The sequence below is a fragment of the Micropterus dolomieu genome, linkage group LG11 (assembly GCF_021292245.1).
Source record: "Micropterus dolomieu isolate WLL.071019.BEF.003 ecotype Adirondacks linkage group LG11, ASM2129224v1, whole genome shotgun sequence".
Lineage (NCBI taxonomy): Eukaryota > Metazoa > Chordata > Actinopteri > Centrarchiformes > Centrarchidae > Micropterus > Micropterus dolomieu.
The window spans coordinates 12063166-12077267 of record NC_060160.1 but is presented as its reverse complement, the minus strand read 5'-3'; the positions used below and the strand labels follow the sequence as shown (position 1 = coordinate 12077267).

General features: G+C 40.9%; 1 long non-coding RNA gene across 1 annotated transcript in view; it reads left to right on the top strand.

Annotated features, from left to right (window-relative positions):
* LOC123978691 overlaps nt 1–13446 on the top strand; it is a 28542-nt gene extending 15096 nt beyond the window's left edge. Inside the window, exon 5 of the long non-coding RNA XR_006827029.1 lies at nt 11675–13446. This is a non-coding gene — a long non-coding RNA (uncharacterized LOC123978691). The remainder of the gene's footprint in view (nt 1–11674) is intronic.
* Nucleotides 13447–14102: the final 656 nt, after the last annotated feature.

Sequence of the window (14102 nt, the reverse complement as noted above, 5' to 3'; positions counted from 1 at the left end):
TTTTCCCCTTGTCATAATATTTTAGTAAAGGTTTGGCTCTGCTGTGACAATTGTAGGACTTATTTTTTCAATTTAGTCTCTCTCTGTATGTGATAGAAAATTCCAGGAGTAACTACAGCCACATAGGATACAAGGCTCCTGGCATCCATAAGGCTGTGGCAGCATTTTAGACTATCTCTACACTAAGGAATAAGTGTTTTTCTCTCCAGTGTTCTGACTTTTTGTTGGCTTGCATGGTTTTAGTACATTTTTATTGGAAACATTTTAACCTTCTAGCAATCCCAGTAGCTTATAAAACTTTTTAAGGTAAAAAGGTAATTACTTTCATCATTCATGTCAAAATGTGCTGAAAATGCCTCTGCTTTTCAGTAATGCTCTTTAGATATACATGTATCAATACAAAAACATTAATTAATTAATTTCTGTATAGCAACAAAAAAGGGTTTAAACTGTATAAAGGCAATTTATGCAAGTTTTATGGGTTTTAAAATAATACCCAGCTATGCAAAGGTGTGCATAGAGTATAAACATGCAAATCCCAAATGAAACCAAGAATACACAACACAGCACACATTTTTACAGGCAAACATCTTACCCTGCTGTATATCCATCAGCCTCTCCTCAGCGGCCCAGCGCTCCACCCTCAAGTGAGGTTGATCATTCCATATCCTGCTTCTCTATCCTGAGGTGCCTGCTGTCAATTTATCAGACTCTTCCTTTTAATTTCATACTTTCCACAGTGTAAGCATCCATCTCCGCTGTCTGCAGCACCGTTAGAGGGTTCAGAGCATAGGGGTGTGAAAGAGGCTGATGTGTAGCCCACAACTGACAGAAGCGGGTTATGATGGAGTAATGATCTTGTGAAAAAAAAGCAGAATACTGTACACATAGTTGGAGTCCTCTCTGAACATTTTCCATATTCTAGTCTATATGGAGTGTTTTCTAGTATGTGTGGTTATTAAATATTGATTAGATTTCCCTGTACACTTTTGAATCAGAATCCAAAAAACTCTCTTTTAAGTCTAAATTCCACAGTGGATAATAGATAACAGTCTAAATTTGTGCGTCAGAGAGAGTGAGTAATACGCTGATAATATGCCCTAATGTCACAGATATCATTTAGTTTAGATTGATAATATGCTACTTACAAATCAGTTGTATAAAAACTCGAATTTTGGAAAAGTGTAAATGAGCAAAATATACAGTAATTTAATGGATATTACAGCATGTGTGTTCTGACGTGACATTTACAGTAGTACTTGTTGAATTTGGCAGTCAAACATATAATCTGAAGTATTCATATATATATCAATAAATCAGATGTATTTTGGGAATCATGCATGCAATCTGTAGATTATATACATGTTAAACTCCAATTGGCTTCATTGCTCTTCATTTGACACATCTGGAATTTGAAAATAAAGTAAATTTGTATGAGATTTGACACATAAACTATCATTAAATTTAATCTTAATTTAGGACTCCCAAACCTTCTTTCTGTAGTCCTCTCCTCATCCCCTCTTTCCTGATATTTCTCCCCCCCATCCCTCTCTGTGTCTTACAAAATTAATTACTGTATGTTTTATTTTATGAAGGTGTCAGGATGAAATGATGAATGGCTTGTAATATCAAAAGATTAAAGGCACAATGCAATGAAGGACGCACTGCTTACACTGTGGCAGTGCTTGCAGACACATGTACACACACACACACACTCATGGTCTCTGGGGCCATTGATATTTGGTTTCATATTTGATATTAACTTACTGGAGGAGCGAGTATAGTCGCAATGTCATTATAAGTGGTAGGGGGGCATAATAGAAGTGAACTTTTCAAAAAAGGTCCTTATAATTGCAGCATGGGCCTTTCTTGATAAAATTCCATATTGATATGTACACTGGTCCCCTCATTATGGACACAGATGAAAAAGAGCATTTCAGCATTCTTTAATGAGCACAGTAACAGTGAAGGTCATCTTAATGGGGTTCAACTAGCTGTTGGGAGCCAGAGGTAATATTCTAATGAGAAAGAGCCACTACACCACTTATAATTCTGTAATTGCACCCATGGATGCAATTTTATTGTTGCCTGTGCCGTGGTATTGAAGTCCTTTGTTGTCATTTGCAACATTGCTTGTCCTCTCTGGTCTGGTTTGGTGGTCCAGCCCAAGCTCAGTACTTGCATACGCATACAATGTCATTACCATATTTCAAATCCACTTCACACACCATCCAGTGTTTATTGGAAGCTACAGTTTATTCATTGCTTACTTATGGGTGGAGGGATATCAGAACCACCTAGCAAAAGGAATGAATATTAACCCTAGTACACAGCAGTGTGGCAAAACAAAGACAGAAGGAATGTTTTGTGTGCATTTGTGCATGTGTTGGCTGTGTTTGCTTGTGCATGTGTTGATTTTGAGTTTGCCTGAGTACATGTGTGTGTCCAAAAAACATCTTAATGCCTGAGGCTGTTTCTCTTCTGAATCTCAGCCTATTCCTTAGAATAACATGAACTTTTGCATATTGCAATTATAAAGTGTATTTCTTAACTTCTTATTTGTTGCTTTGCAAAAACTGTACATTGAGATTCATATTTATGATATTAAAAGAATTTACCATTGCAATTTACCATTGCGCTTTTATAACATTGTCGAAGTCATGATAGACAGTTTCATGAATTGATTAAGCAGAACTAAAGATATCAGCATTTTAATTACATCCATACTCCTCCCTTGTCAAAACCTGGTGCTACCCACAATGCAACTTGACCAACAACAGTTTGGTCAGAGATTTGGGTGTGAGATTTTTCAACAGTAGTCATTCAGATTTAAGGGTGTCATTCACAAATGACATGCAGTTTCAATAGTTTATATAGAAATGTAACAAAATCCAAATATGTTTTTGATGAAAATTGCAAATACTTTTAAGTACATGTATTTGTGGATTTAAATTTTGTTTATTAATATTGAGACTGACTGAGATCTGACTCCATATACAGATGGCATGTGACAACCATCTGCATTTGCAAGGTGGCCCTTTCTCCATAACAACCTTCACATTAGCTCTTCACTCAGATGAGAAACAGAGCAGTGTGTACTGTACCTCTGGCACCACCTGTGTGCACACTAACTTACAGTAGCTTTTGGTCAAGTTGCAGTGTTGCAATGGGTTAATGGCTTGAGACAGTCATAATTTCTGAAATACTGAGTGAGTTAATCTCAGCTGCACAGCACTGTAAATAGGTTCTGTAATAGATAGATTTTTCTGATTAGCATTGTAAAGCAGCAGATTCAGATTGTACGTGTTGATAGTACCATAAGTCCAATAGAAAGAATGTGATAGATAGAAAAATCTGCTCTATGAACAAAAAAGGGGTGAAACATAAACTAAAACAGGCTTCGAGATTTCTCCCTCCCTCTTCCTCTCTGCACTTATTCCCTCTTTGTAGGTCATGTCAGTTTAAACAAATATTTTCACCATGACTTGTATGCACATGGGAGATGCACAACAGAACCAATGGTTAAAGGTCATACAGCTTTTTCCCTTTTTGGACACAAAAAAAATGTTCAAAGTCACGAATCATCAACATTCGACTTCCCATCCCAAACTGTTTCAATTCAAGACAATGATGAAAAAGATGTAACCTAAACTTATAGAGTGAAAGCTTAGGGGCATATACTCTTTGGGGAATTAAAATGAGCAATTTGTCAAATTCCATTCAAAGCACTGAAGTGTAGATGAATATCAATCTGAAATAGGAGAGTGCAGAAGAGTGAACCAGCTCCATGTGATTCAGGCGGCTGTGTAAAAGTATGAGGGAGTTTTAAAGGTGATAAAAAAAAGGCACGGCAGTGAATATCATCTTGTAGATAAGACAGCCACCCTGCTTTCCACGGGCTACATCCGTTTTATCGCATCTGGCAGCGAATTAAGGCACGTGTGGGGAAAAAAAAAGGACGATTGAAAATGAAACCCGGGGCTAAGACCGCATTCAGCCTGACTGCTTTCTTCCTTCAACACTGACATTAGGCTTTCATTCTCACATGAGATCCTCTGATGATGATGATGAACCATAAAAAATGATATAGCTCAATAAAAGTACAAAAAGGCGCAAGTTCATAAAGAGGACCTGAGGGCCATGTTAGGTTTGGTCCGTGCCAATGCATTTCTTCTCCCTCTGCTGGCTTTTAGAGATGATTACCTTGGATATTTATAGATGAAACATTTTTTGATTTGAGGGAGTTAGTGTGGCTGGATGTTTGTGTCTGCTGGCTCTTGCGAGGCTGCACATATACAATACAGTGGGTTTTCTCTTGCCATTACTAAAGATCTATGACCTGTTATTTATTAAAAATTGGAATAATGTTGTATTGCTGTCATCACTGTCATCATAAATAGCACTGGAAAAAAACCTGCTGTGATATAAGAGGGATGACAGAATTGGAAAACTGACTGATATTGACAATCTCATTGTAAGAACAAATTAGACGGTTGTTGGAGTTTTCTTGGTCACCTTGAAAGTCCACATTGGATTCAGTCAAAGTCCAGAACGTACAAATGGGTCATATGCCTTCATATATCATAATGAGGCCGTGCCAATACATTGAGTTTTGTGTCAATACATTGTGGAAAGTCAACTGTTATCTGCAGCCAAGAAACAACAGCAAAATATCGGACCTCTCTAATACTTTACACTCATTGATTCTTTCATCCTCTGCTCTCTATTGAAAGAGTGCAGACTGGAGAAGGCAAGCTCTGGTGAGCACCAGCTCCCTCCTCTTCAGGCAGTGTGTGATGTGACTTGAGCCGTGTGATCTCCATGAGAGAAAACCCCGATGCATACAGGAAATAATCAGGGCAACACAGGCAGGGTTCAGAGGAATGCAAATATTTTCAGAGTGCTTAAAAAACAATACCACATGCACGCACGCCGCCAAATACTAACACCCCCCCACACACACACACACACACACACACACACACACACACTCACACACACACATTTAACCACAATACATACCCACACATACATCACACAACAGAGGAACAAAATAAAACAACAACCAGCCCCCTGACAAAACTCTCCCCAAGTGCATTTGCATAAAACATTAAGCTTAACAAAATGATTACACCTGACAAGTTGAGTTGGAGGAAGAACATCGCCGGTGGCAGCCGGTTACTTGCAGATCCTGCAATCATTCTCTCGTCAAGCAACTGTTTCATGGCCGCCTTTGTAGGCACTGTCATGCCGCTGCATCGTGATTAATCCTTCCCTTTTGTTTTTCTTTTCTCCCTTCCACCCCTCTCAGTCCCTCCCACAAATCCAATAAGTTGCCCTTAAATCAGGTTACCCTGCACCTTGCAGATAGGAGTATTGTGATGGATATGCCAAAATGCATGCCAGGCAGCATGTTTTTGTGCGAAAGCACTATGAAATTGTACTGCTGTGATTCTGCATTATGGTGCTAAGTGTTTGTCTTGTAATGCAATTAAATGTGCATGTAAGCCGCCCCCACACTCCCCAAACTATTGTGTGCTGTATTTAATAATTTTATATACGCTCTTTTGTGACATTGCCATTTAACCCGAGGTAAAATAGAATAATTTAGAGGAGTATTAAAAGGATAACTTTAGAGTGTTTTCCATAGAAAACACAAGCTGGATCATTTTAGAAAAAAAAAGATGACTATCAAAACATTAATATCCTTCTCACTCATATAAGCCTGCTGAAAATTCCTAGCTCTGCGTACTTTGCTGAAGGATAGCTTGCAGATAAAGAAAGAGAGAGATTATTGCCTCCTTTCATTTCTGCCCCCCTGGCAGCGGTAGGTATGGTAATATGGTTTTTGAATATTTGCAAGCATAAACTTAAGAAATGAGTGCTGATAAGGAGTGACAGCAACAGAGGCAGCAGAGATCTTCAGCATGACAGGCGATGTCAAAAACCCCGGTGACGCTGTCACTGTGACAAACTTTTCAAAAGAACAATGCACACACACACACCGTTATTGAAGTGAGCTGCTGCAAGTCTCTGACAGTGTTGTCCCAGCAGTTAAAAAATGGAAACATCACCTAATTATGCACGCCATATTTTTTCTCTGAATACTTAAGCCTACAAACTTTCAACGTATGTCAATATACTTTGCAGAGCGCCTGGGTGTACAGGCACAGCACAGGCACATTGGTAGAATCAAAGATTTATAGCCGAGACTCGTCCTGTGTAATAATAGATTCAGTTCAGAAAAATAATTCAAATACAATATTGGAACTGTTAAATCCCAAATATTTTTCGACCAAAAAATAAGAAAATGATTTTATCCCCAGCTTGCACTGTTTATGACCTTAACCTGACGTTAACCTCCTCAAGAGCAGGTGTCTGTCTGACATGCAGGTTCTGTTATTGAGTTTTACTCCTCTTTTAATCTTAGCTGTACTTTTATTAGTAACTCTGCAGACCCTGTCACGTCTGCGAGAAGTCGTGAGGATCATTACTTTCAAAAAGAACCAGCTGGCCCATTGTTTAGGCTTTGCCAGCTGTGTCTATTTTCATAACCCATTTTCCTTTTGTTCTGCTACACCTCCCTATAAAAGTACAGAGACAGGAAGACAGAGTTGTATTTCACCATTTTCATGAACTCTTACCCTTACGATAGCCTAATGCTCAACGCTTCACCGTCGGTGTGTGTGCCTGCATGTGAGTCTGTATGTGTGTCAGTGTGCATGTGCGAGTGACTTTGAGGAGGAAGGCGAGGTATGTAATCACCTAATCCAAACATACACTCGGGGAATCTCATTACTGGACCTAACAGTTCCATTTGAACCTTATCTGGTTTCAATCAGCTGCCTCTCGTTTGGAGAAAGGTGCAGAAACTTGATTCCTTTTGTCTAGAAGTCTCTGCTATCAGGGGTCTCCTGTTTGTCTTGTCTATCACCATCTTTTACAGCTAACGGTATTTTAAATTCTCCATCAGCGCTGAGGAGAGCAACTTCAGTGGCAGTAAAAAGCTGCTTCTCATCATCCAACTTGCAAGTAGCAGTATGTGACATCAGGGGGTTTGTATGTGCAGAATGGACGGCTGCCATGGGGAACTCCCGCTAACCCCACACCCTCTCACACTAACCCCAGTTCTTCCCCAGCCACCCGCTCCCACAGCCCCCCATCCACATGCAAACGGACATTAAAACGAAACCTGACCCTGGTCCTGGAATCTGTAAGGTACTGGGTTTTTTACCCCTTCTTTTCTTTTTTCCTAAACAGGGAATCCTGCAGCGTGTGTGTGCGTGTGTGTGTGTGTGTGTGTGTGTGTGTGTGTGTGTTTGTGTGTGCAACGTTAGGATAGTCAAGAGGGGGGTCAAAGAAAGGTGAGCAAGAAGCGACGTCAACCACTGCGAGTGAACTGTCTCAGGAATCCCCAGATTAAAAAGCTCCAGAAGGTTGAGAGTCGAAGATAATCACAGGATCTGGAATTCACAATAACAAACTGGCCATATATCTACCTGTCTCCGGCCTTCCTCCCCGAGACAGCCACAGGGTCAACCAAATGGCTGCATTCCATCAACAGCTTTTTTTTTTCTCCTGCTGGGCTCCCAATGAAGTGTCTGGAAATATCAAATATGGCCTCTGAAGCTAAACGTTTAACTCTTCTATCTCTTTCTCTACCTACCAACCCAACATTCTCACTTGTGCTTTTTGAGCACTGGGAGTCTAAGTTAATATGAAAGGGTCACTTTATCCAACTGTGCTTAGAGTTTTGAAAAGGGACTGAACCTGATACTGAAGGGCTGGATCTTAGCCTCATGATTAATGTAGGATTTTAAGGTAGATGCAACCAAGACCCCACCACCACAGCCTCACAACTGTGACTCCAGCTAAGGGCTCGGGGCTGCAGCATAGGGGCTGAGGTTAGAGGTCTGGAGCTTTGTGGCTGGGGTTAGAGAGCTTCCTCTGAGACTTAAGTTGGAGCCACGGGCTCTGTGGCTGTAGCGATTTCTGGGTTGAATTAACAGTTCAGCAGGAGAGCTGTGAGTAGTGTCTGGAGGGGGCTGTTGAGGTCTGGTGGAGGGTCTAGTAGGGCAGGTATGATTTACATAGCTGTGAGAGAGTCCAGGATCTAAGTCTGCCCAGACCCTTCCCCAGGGAATCTTGTTGAAGGAGGTGCTGCATTGTGATACATGTGTGATTTATGTTCTCCATGTATTCTTCCTTCCATTGCCTGACAACTTCATTATTTATTTCTGTTTGTTGTGATTATTTGCTTTAGCGCATTTACAGATACTGTATATTGCGTAGACTGGGTTGCAGCCCAGAGATTTGACTGTGTGCCTGTCTTTTCTTCAGATCCGTTCTCTGTAGAGGTGAGTCTTTGTTGTTGCCCGTGTACCCGTCTAGACACTGAGGATAATTTGTCCCTTTGCTTCCTCCTCTGGTTGCTCCGTTCTCAGCAAGGGAAATTACCTTACAAAGAGGGCAAGGGTTGCCGATTGAAAGTAAGTTATTTCGTCAGTGTAAAGTGTAGTAAATAGCCCGAGGTTAGGAGAAAATAATGATATACAGTCCTGTCCAGAGGGAGACTACAACATGAGACACAATCAGACCCTTGCAGAAAACTTTCTGAAATGCTTTCAGAGGATATATTTCATCATGTTAGATTACTACTGTGGATAGCACCATTACTGGATGGTTATATCATATTCATATCCTGGTGCGGAGTCTCAAAGCATTGTGAACCAGCATTCCTTAAGCGTAGTGCATGGGGTTTAGGACTGCAGGGTATATCTAAATTCAGCTATTGATTAACGTTGCAGCAGAAAAAAACAAAAAGGAAAGCCCCCTGTAAAGACATCACCATCTGCAGTTACACAGTAGACTGTTTAATTCCCCCCCTCACTGCTGCATTCAAATTATTTGCCTTCGCAGTCGAAAATCGAAGGGTTGTAAAAATTGACTTCCTGTACAGGCAGAGAGAAATAAATTTCAGCAGTATTGACAGCAGCAAAGCAGAAAAGCTATTGCCCAGCATTTAATTATTGAAGACATTGATCAACAAAGTGATTTATTTGCTGTGGTTCGGTTAAAAGGCCTAATTGAGTCACAGTGTTCTGTAAAAGGCTTTTATTTGTTCATTTGGTCTGGATCAGATGGCATGATAACCTACAGTCGGAAAGTAGGAACACATTTTGAATGAATGCATTTAATGAAGTCTTTTGAAAGTAGAATTTAATTTAGGTACATTAACAAAAAAAGTAAAAATGACAGGCTTCAGAAATAAAAATATAAACAATTGTGCAGATGATATTTATAATGTCAATGCAAGCACATAGCTGCTAGAATTAACATAAACAGTAATCTAGATATACCCTCATTCAATAGTGCAAAATATGCATAGAATCAATGCAGATGTCCCTATAAAATCACTCATCTGTACCCAAAACCTTCAGTGATGACAGCCTATCTAATGTGCTACAGTAGAGGGGGACCTGCAGGTCTCCGGCTATTAAACTGCAGTCCTCCGCCTCCCCCTTGATCATTCACTTTCATTAATAAGCAGGGAGCTTGATCTATCAGACACTTGCATGGTATCCCTGTGGAAGGAATGTATTTTAGGATGAACAATGTTAGACTCTGGGGATGCAAATGTTGTTGATGTATTTCCCTTACAGAGTTTATGGTCAGTTAATACATCCAGAGATATTTTTTATTTTACAAACAGCATCCTTGTGGATGCATCCTTATGCAAGTTATACGCTATGTAGAGAAAATCATTTGAAATGTTCATAATGCAAAAAAAAGTTTTGTCCATTTAGGTAAAAGTAGCATTTTCTGCAGGTGTTCTGTAGGTGTATGGGGAATATAAAGAGTGGTGTTGGGCAGACTGCACCTTCTGTCTTCTGCCTCTCTGTCAATCCTAAACCTGTGGCTGACAGCAGCAACATACACAGGGAGGAGAAAGGAGGAGCAGGGAGCAGGATGTTTTCATCAGAATATGTCTCTTAACTCCACAACCGGTGAGCGGTCTAATGATCTCACTTTAGACGGAGATGGGAATGTCGGGATTAATGGCATTCCAAGAGGAGGATTGGAGCTCCACATTGTGTCCCCGGCACAGTTTGAGACTGGAGGGAAGAGTCAGACAGCAGGACTGGAAGAAATTATGAGATAAAGAGAGAGAGAAAGGTGAAGGAGGGGTGGTGTCAGAGAAAGAAACCACGGGGGGAAAAGGAAAAGTGGGTTCATTTTCTGGATAGATAGATCAGATGAAATGGAACCATGCGTCAGAATGAAGGCAGCTGTGCTTTTGGCAAAAGCTTTCTTGGCGCACACAAGCGCATGAGTGCACACATGCTCCTCATCCCCTCACACATGGAGGTAAAGGGATCTTCACGGACAGGTGAGGGTTAGCTTTAGTATTAGCTCTGTGCTGCAAGCCTGGATGAGCTCAGCCATTGATTTCTCCTTCATTCTTCCTCTCCGGGGCTTTAGCCAAGGGAGCAGAGTTTAGCAGGCCCTCAAGGCATGGAGCCATCTAAGCAGCACTAAGTCCTGGAACTGCTTCAGATTACCTGCTGTGTTCTTTGCCAGACAACGCTGTGTGCCTTCGCTTGTGTTTGTGTGTACGCTGTTTGCTCAATGCAGGTTTGCTATAATTCATGTCATTATGAGATTACTTAAAACTGCACCTGAATGCTGGACATCATGCACATTATGGGTTTCCATTACTTTTATAAGATCTGTAATCTTAGTTTACCAGTGCAGCTATATATATTAGCATTTAGCACAGGTTTATTTATTAATTATTTTTATTATTATTTATTTATTAATTATTAATTATTGTGTGTGTAAAGACTATTGAAAGATAGGTGAAGATATATATATATATATATATATATTGAGCTCAAAATGAGACCCTAACCCTTTAAATAGACACCGTATAAGGAATTGGTTTGAAATGGAAAATGATGCCCAAGAATTGGCTTTCTCTTACATTTGTCTCTTACACAACAGTAGGATTTTTGTTCAGTCTTGCAGAGAGCAAGGCACGGTCCAACCAGTCCTGGAACAAAAATAAACTGTTATCCTTGGAAGTGTCTTTACTGTACTTAGTCACACACGCATTTATCATGAGGTTATAAATCTTTGTGAGTGAAGGTTGTTAATGACTTCGAGAGACAGTGGTGGAAGTGCTCTGTCTCCTCTGTTAGATGGGTTGTGATTCTAGTTGCAAAAGACAGAGGCTGTGGCTGGGATAGTACTTTACCTGGCCCAGGACTCCCCTGGGCTCACTATAGTGGAACGCTCTGTAGACTGGGGGCCCTGGCCTCATGCTGGGCCTGTCTGCATCCAGCAGTTTATGGAGACGCCGCATATAGACTGACACTTACAGTTTGATGTCTGCTAGCGGCCTCTTTTACCTTCCTGTTTGAGAGTGTAACTATCTCTGTCTTTATTTGTTTAACTCTTTCTTTAAGCCTCTTACCCTCTCTTTCTTTATCACTTTCTATTTCCATCTGTTATTTTGTTTTAGAAACTTAAGAGATGGGTAGAGCTGGCTGTGCACCTTTAGGCTAAAGAGTGTTTCCTTGGTCTGCATGATTTCAGTCAGGAAACACTAAACACCGGTGGGCAGAAATATCAATGTGTGGTGGAGTTGTTTAATATTTCCTTTCCTCTGTAGATATGGACACGAGGGAAATATCCATCTCCTGGGATCCTGACCCCATAGGAACTATCTGTATTCCAGACGGAACTCAAACAATGACGTTTGCACTGGGTCGGAGGACTATGTGTAGTGCTGGGTCACTTCCAAGGCATCAGCCCTAACCTTTCAGGGCCTCAGACCTTAGTCCATTTTTAGTGGTGAGTGCAAGGAAAATAAGCATCACCAGCAGTTTGTCTTTTTACTGTCTTGCATCATTTCCTGCCTCCCCCTCGCTTTTGATCATACTCTCTCCCATTCTGCTCGAACACACGCTCATGCGCAAACAAACCTGCACCATCCTCCGACTCCTCCATCTTTCCTCTGTCCAGCCAGCCCTAATGAGTCTTTCAGCTGAGCGATGATAGACTTGTATTTATTCTCCAAGCCGATAATTTTAGGGAGTGCATCTACACTCTCAGTGCCTGGGGCCCATGCCAGGGACAGATCAACCCTAGGCAGTGAGAGGAATATGGAAATAGTTTTTCAACAACCACCTCTTCCCTGCCCAATTTTTCTTTACAGTAAATATACATACTACATAAGTATGACTTCATTCTCCCTCAGGCATTGTCACTACTTGAATTTTTTTCAAAAACAATTTACCCTCAACATACAATTACGCACACACACAGCTAATCCTTTTAGCTCATAACATACAGACAATGGACTAACTCCAAGCAGAAGCCTGAGGCTAGGACTTCATACCTCCCAGCTCAGTAAACAAGGAAAAAATGACCAAAAAAAGACAACACCATATAAATGTTTCTGCCTGTCATGGAGTCAGGTTCAAGTGCACCAGCAGTTATTTGCACGTGCGTATAAACTTCAAAGTTAACAGTGAGTGGCTGTGTTTTGGGGTGAGAGACCCCCGGCATGATGGAGAGCGCTGGGCTGGGGGTAGACGGAGCAGTACTGTGAGATAAATCTACCATGCCGCACATGAGCTCATTAATTCAACATTTCAGTCCATGTGGATGAGACAGGGAGGGCCTATCCAAACACTGTCCCTCCGCAGCAGGGCCCTGAGCACTCTGAAGCACTCTCTATTTACTGTAGGCCTGTGTTTGGGCTTGTGCCATGTAACACTTTGACCCAGCGAGAGGAGATTGTTGAGACTTGTATCCAAGAAGGGAAACAGAAAGCTATTGTGAGTCTGAGCACAACAAGGTTTGGTTTTGGTGGGCTTTTTCTTAACTTACTGACATGTAGTGATGGAATATGAAAACAAAATGTAAGCCGAATCATACAGAGCTTACCTTTAAGCTCTTACATTTTACAAAAGTTTTTAAAACTTTCGATTCTCACAGCATATGTTGGTTGTTTTTTCAGTTGTTGCATGTGGCTAAAGGCTATTTTTTGCTACATGAAAAAATGGGTAAAATACTAAGTGATTGCAAAGAAAGCCTATCCCAGGCCACCCTTACCCTCTTTTGGACACACACCAATACATCTGACCCAACACTTTAGATTCCACTATTGCTCCCAAATATCCCCCCTGTGTTGACATTAGATCTGAAGGATCAGTGTCTCCCCGGGGCAGATGGTCTTTGGGGAGGAGTAATACAGTTCCCTGGATGCCTGGATTTGTGCTGGAACACGCAGGACGAATCAGAGCACCTGTGTTCGTTTGGACATAGCTGTGCACATCACATGATCTGTCTGAGGCGGGACAGGGAGTAGTAGTAGTAATATTCTAACTGACCTCGTGTCCTCCAAGGAAAAGACTCATCCATCTCTGCCTCCACTTACCTCTAAGATGACCTCATCAACCATATTTGATGTTTTCTGTTAAATATTTTGTCTGAAACTGTCAATTACTGACATCGTCTTCATTATGTTGTTAAAAGTATAACTTTAAAACATTATTTATTTCAATAAACTAACTTTCTGGGAGTTTCTCATTCTAATGCTGCAGCACCCAAAAGCCTTTACTCTGTGTACCTGCCTATGCTTCTATTCAGAAGTTATTAATTATGAATAATGCTTACTTCTTTGCTTGGGGCTACAGTTCATTGTGGGTGAATAGGCACAACATCATAGCCCAGACATCTTTATAATGGTTTCATATCTCCATTTGGACAAGCTTCAGGTCACAAGGCTTGATGATATCAGCCTCACTACTCTTCCATCAGAGTGATACCACATGCTGTAGCTGGTCTTTAGGTCTGGGAAATATTACTTTGAGGCGAAGCACATGTATACTCCAAAGTAGCACCATTCTGTCCCAAAAAAGGAGCATAATGTGGAACAGAAGTGCAGCATTGCAGTATTGTCCATAGCATTAACCCCAATCAGCTTATGGTCAGTATCCTGGAGTGACAGAGTGATAAAGGAAATAAGGAAAAACAGTGTGGGGTACATCTCATTTTTTTTGTTGCCACTTTTTTTTACTTCTTATTTCTTG